Source organism: Oncorhynchus keta, chromosome 2, assembly GCF_023373465.1.
Source record: "Oncorhynchus keta strain PuntledgeMale-10-30-2019 chromosome 2, Oket_V2, whole genome shotgun sequence".
NCBI lineage: Eukaryota > Metazoa > Chordata > Actinopteri > Salmoniformes > Salmonidae > Oncorhynchus > Oncorhynchus keta.
This window is the reverse complement of record NC_068422.1, coordinates 2,307,758-2,313,757: the sequence shown is the minus strand read 5'-3', so window position 1 is coordinate 2,313,757 and position 6,000 is coordinate 2,307,758.

The following is a 6,000-nucleotide window of genomic DNA, read 5'->3' as shown; positions in this document are numbered from 1 at the left end:
CAGATTTATCTCAGATTACACAGATCCACAAAGAAATCCACAAAAACAAACCCGATTTTGATAAACTCCCATATCTACTGTGTGAAATACCACAGTGTGCAATCACAGCAGCACGATTTGTGACCTGTTGCCATAAGAAAAAGGCAACCAGTGAAGAACAAACACCATTGTAAATAGAACCCATATTTTTGCTTATTTATTTTCCCTTTTGTAGAGAGAGAGTGAAAGGGATAGAGAGAGAGAGAAAGGGAAAGAGAGAGAGGGAGAGAAAGGAAAAGAGAGAAGGAGAGAGAGAGAAAGGGGAGAGAAAAAGAGAGTGAAAGGGATAGAGAGAGAGAGAGAGAGAGAGAGAGATCATTGAGTGAGTGAGACATCATTGAGTGATCAAGAGATCATTGAGTGAGAGAGATCATTGAGTGAGTGAGTGAGAGATCATTGAGTGAGAGACATATCATTGAGTGAGTGAGATATCATTAAGTGAGAGGGAGATCATTGAGTGAGAGAGAGATCATTGACTGTGAGAGAGAGAGATCATTGACTGTGAGAGAGAGATCATTGAGTGAGAGAGATCATTGAGTGAGAGAGAGATCATTGACTGTGAGAGAGATCATTGACTGTGAGAGAGAGATCATTGAGTGAGAGAGATCATTGACTGTGAGAGAGAGATCATTGACTGTGAGAGAGAGATCATTGACTGTGAGAGAGAGATCATTGAGTGAGAGAGAGATCATTGACTGTGAGAGAGAGATCATTGACTGTGAGAGAGAGATCATTGACTGTGAGAGAGAGATCATTGAGTGAGAGAGAGATCATTGACTGTGAGAGAGAGATCATTGAGTGAGAGAGATCATTGACTGTGAGAGAGAGATCATTGAGTGAGAGAGAGATCATTGACTGTGAGAGAGAGATCATTGAGTGAGAGATCATTGACTGTGAGAGAGAGATCATTGAGTGAGAGAGATCATTATAAAAGGACGTCCAACACAAATTGGTCTTCTGTACTGTGATGGTTCAAGTCCATTGACGACCCCTGACCTTTGGTAACCTCCGTGAGATCAAATACTGCTGACCCCTACAGAAATACACTCTAGATGGGTTAACAGCCAAAGAGCCACACAGATAGATGGCCCTACTGGTGGGATAGGGGCTGGGGAGGTGGGGGTGGGGTGCATAACTGGTGAAATGAAATGTTAAAGACAGGTTTAGGAGGGCTCCACAAGCATTATCATGATAATGCACATCACATAGTCCTCACATGCCACATACATTATTACAGAATTATTGTGCATTTGCATGAGTGGGGGGGAATTTTCTTTAACTGAAGCAGTAGTCTATGTGTTCATGTGGGGGGGGTGACTGTCTTTAACTGAAGCAGAATTCTATGTGTTCACGTGGGGGGGTGACTGTCTTTAACTGAAGCAGAAGTCTATGTGTTCATGGGGGGGTAACTGTCTTTAACTGAAGCAGAAGTCTATGTATTCATGTGGGGGTAACTGTCTTTAACTGAAGCAGAAGTCTATGTATTCATGTGGGGGGTAACTGTCTTTAACTGAAGCAGAAGTTCTTTGTGTTAATGTGTGTGTGTGTGTGTGTGGGGGGGGTGACTGTCTTTAACTGAAGCAGAAGTCTATGTGTTCATGTGGGGGGTGACTGTCTTTAACTGAAGCAGAAGTCTATTTGTTCATGTGGGGGTGACTGTCTCTAGCTGAAGCAGAAGTCTATGTTTTCATGTGGGGGGTAACTGTCTTTAACTGAGGCAGAAGTCTATGTGTTCATGTGGGGAGTGGGGGGGTGACTGTCTTTAACTGAAGCAGAAGTCTATGTGTTCATGTGGGGAGTGGGGGGTGACTGTCTTTAACTGAAGCAGAAGTCTATGTGTTCAGTCTATGTGTTCATGTGGGGGGGGTGTGACTGTCTTTAACTGAAGCAGAAGTTTATGTGTTCATGTGGGGGGGGTGACTGTCTTTAACTGAAGCAGAAGTTTATGTGTTCATGTGGGGGTCGCTGTCTTTAACTGAAGCAGAAGTCTATGTGTTCATGTGGGGGGTGACTGTCTCTAACTGAAGCAGAAGTCTATGTGTTCATGTGGGGGGGGGTGACTGTCTTTAACTGAAGCAGAAGTCTATGTGTTCATGTGGGGGGGTAACTGTCTTTAACTGAAGCAGAAGTCTATGTGTTCATGTGGGGGGTAACTGTCTTTAACTGAAGCAGAAGTCTATGTGTTCATGTGGGGGGTAACTGTCTTTAACTGAAGCAGAAGTCTATGTGTTCATGTGGAAGGTGGCTGACTTTAACTGAAGCAGAAGTATATGTGTTCATGTGGGGAGTGGTGACTGTCTAACTGAAGCAGAAGTCTATGTGTTCATGTAGGGGGTGACTGTCTTTAACTGAAGCAGAAATCTGTGTTCTTGTGAGTATGGTTTCATGTGCATGGAGGGTCTGTCTGGTGTTTAGTGTGCACTGGGCAGTTAGATGGCATCAACAGGACAGGACACATGACATGGTTGTCATGGTAGCAGCCTGAGGCTATGAGTCATGACTGTTGTGGTGGACGGACAAAAGGAAGAATAGTTGGTTGGGTTATATTAATAACAAGATATTACTGTATACTTTCTACTCCCAGTCGGACTGACTATTTGGAGCTAGGAGGGTGGAGACATGGGTAGAACATTTTTATTTTACTATTATTATTTTTTATTTTATTTAGCTAGGTAAGTCAGTTAAGAACAAATTCTTATTTACAATGACGGCCTACATCGGTCAAACCTTGACGAAGCTGGGCCAATTGTGCACCGTCCTTTGGGACAATCACAGCTGGATGTGTTACAGCCTGATGACTACATGGGGTTTACTGTCAAATGAAATTATGAACATTTAAAGAAATGTACTTAGAAAGAAACACTGTGTCAGTGTCAAAATTTCTGTTCTTCTATTCTCAGCTTTAAAAATATTGAGCTTCAACATTTTGCCACATCCTGCCATCAACACCCCTACGCTTGTTCTGGCATGCACACACACACACACACACACACACACACACACACACACACACACACACACACACACACACACACACACACACACACACACACACACACACACACACACACACACACACACACACACACACACACACACACACACACACACACACACACACACACACACACACACACAAAGCTTTCCTGTAAGTGCCAGCCCGGAGTGTTCTGATAACCCTCCCCACCCATACAATACACGCCCTGCCTACAGCTTCCTGTGTACTGCACTGTCACCATGGGAATGGTGGAAAAGTGTCACTTTGTCGGAGAACGTGACAGCTCAACTCTTTCAAGGCTATGATTATTATGTTATTCAATTATCTTTTTTTCTGCCTGATAACTAACTGGTTAAAGCTGTGAGGCAGAACTTCCAATGCCACTCATAATGCTAGAGAGTGTAGGATCAAGATCACAAGTGTAACAAAGTAGCCGCTACCCACCTGTAATAACTGTCAAAACAGAAACCTATGTGAAAAGTCTATTAGGTCTGAATAGAAATGTTTAGACTACCAGACCCATTCTGATGTTTTTTTCACTAATTGGTCTTTTGACCAATCAGATCACCTCTGAAAAAATATGATGTGAAAGGATCTGATGTGAAAAACTATCAGAATTGGGCTGCGTTAGTGCCCCTTTCATAACCTGGGTTATATATTCCAACAACATACATAAAGGGAGCATCATTCTATCATGTCACTGAGGATTTTTGGGTCCAATATCCATTGAACCACAATGGTTGTAAAATTGTGAGGTCACTGACTATCGAGGAGGAAGAAGAGAGTGTAATGTTTACTGTTCATTTTTTAAATTGTTTATTTCACTTTTGTATATTATCTACTTCACTTGCTTTGGGCAATGTTAACATATGTTTCCCATGCCAATAAAGCCCCTTGAATTGAATGGAATTGAATTGACTACCGTGCTATTTCTGACCAAATTTACACTCTGTATTAGTGTGAAAACACAGAAAGTATTGTCAGAAAACACCACCATGTGGCTTGTTAAAGAAATGCAATAATATAGAATTGCATAACAGAAGCTGATGGGGATCCATAATAAAGAAAACACCAACCACAATTATGTAGGATTTAACACAATCTCTCTATATCCATTTTCTCTCTCTCTGTCCATTCTCTCTCTCTCTGGTATTTGTACTTTACTGGTTGACCTTTTCTTGTGGCAACAGGTCACAAATCTTGCTGTTGTGATGGCACACTGTGGTATTTCACCCAGTGGATATGGGAGTTTATCAAAGTTGTTTATGTTTTTGAATTCCTTGTGGATCTGTGTAATCTGAGAGAAAGACGTGTCTCTAATATGTTCATACATAGGGCAGGAGGTCAGGAAGTGCAGCTCAGTGTCCTCCTCATTTTGTGGGCAGTGAGCACATAGCCTGTCTTCTCTTGGGAGCCAGGTCTGCCTACGGTGGCATTTCTCAATAGCAAGACTATTATCACTGAGTCTGTACATAGTCAACGCTTTCCTCAAGTTTGGGTCAGTCACAGTGGTCAGGTATTCTGCCACTGTGTACTCTCTGTTTAGGGCCAAATAGCATTCTAGTTTGCTCTGTTTTTTTGTTAATTCTTTCCAATGTGTCAAGTGATTATCTTTTCGTTTTCTCGTGATTTGTTTGGGTCTAATTGTGTTGCTGTCCTGGGGTTCTGTGGGGTGTGTTTGTGTTTGTAAACAGAGGACCAGCTTGCTTAGGGGACTCCTCTCCATGTTCATCTCTCTGTAGGTTTAGGCTTTGTTATGGAAGGTTTGGGAATCGCTTCCTTTTGGGTGGTTGTAGAATTGATCAGCTCTTTCCTGGATTTTGATCATTCTCTCTCTCAATCCATTCTCTCTCTCTCTCTCTCTCTCTCTCTCTCTCTCTCTCTCTCTGTCCATTCTCTCTCTCTTTCTCTGTCTGTCCATTCTCTCTCTCTCTCTGTCAATTCTGTCCATTCTCTCTTGTTTCCTCTCTCTGCCTATTCTCTCTCTCTCTCTCTCTCTCTCTCTCTCTCTCTCTCTCTCTCTCTCTCTCTCTCAGTCCATTATGTCTCTCTCTGTCCATTCTCTCTCTCTGCCCATTCTCTCTCTCACTTTCTCTCTCTGCCTGTTCTTTCTCTCTCTCTGTCCATTTTCTCTCTGTCAAATTTCTCTCTGTCCATTCTCTCTCTCTCTCTCTCTCTCTCAGTCCATTCTGTCTTTCTCTCTGCCCATTCTCTCTCTCGCTTTCTCTCTCTGCCTATTCTTTCTCGCTCTCATTTTCTCTCTGTCCATTCTCTCTCTCTCTCTCTCTCTCTCTCTCTCTCTCTCTCTCTCTGTCCATTCACTCTCTCTCTGCCCATTCTCTCTCTCTCTTTTTGTCAATTTTCTCTGCCTCTGCATATTCTCTCTCTCTCTCTCTCTCTCTCTCTCTCTCTCTCTCTCTCTCTCTCTCTCTCTCTGTCCATTCACTCTCTCTGCCCATTCTCTCTCTCTCTTTTTGTCAATTTTCTCTGCCTCTGCATATTCTCTCTCTCTCTCTCTCTCTCTCTCTCTCTCTCTCTCTCTCTCTCTCTCTCTCTCGTTCTGTCCATTCATTCTCTCTCTGTGTGTGTGTGTGCGTGTGTGTTTGTGTGTGTGTGTGTGTGTGTGTGTGCGTGCGTGCGTGTGTGCGTGTGTGTGTGCGTGTGTGTGTCTATGCGAGTGTGTGTGTTAATGTGTATGTGAGTGTGTGGTGATGAAGGTAGTCAACAACACATTCAACACATTCACCAACACATTCACCCCTCATTAGCAAGACAAAAGAGCTCATCATGGACTACAGGAAGCGGAGGACCAAGCACGCCCCATTCACATCAACGGGGCTGTAGTGGAGTGGGTTGAGAGATTCAAGATCCTCAGTGTCCGGATCCCCTATCAGGGTCCACAGACATCATCACAGTTGTGAACCAGGCATGACAACGCCTCTTCCCGCTCAGGAAGTTGAAAA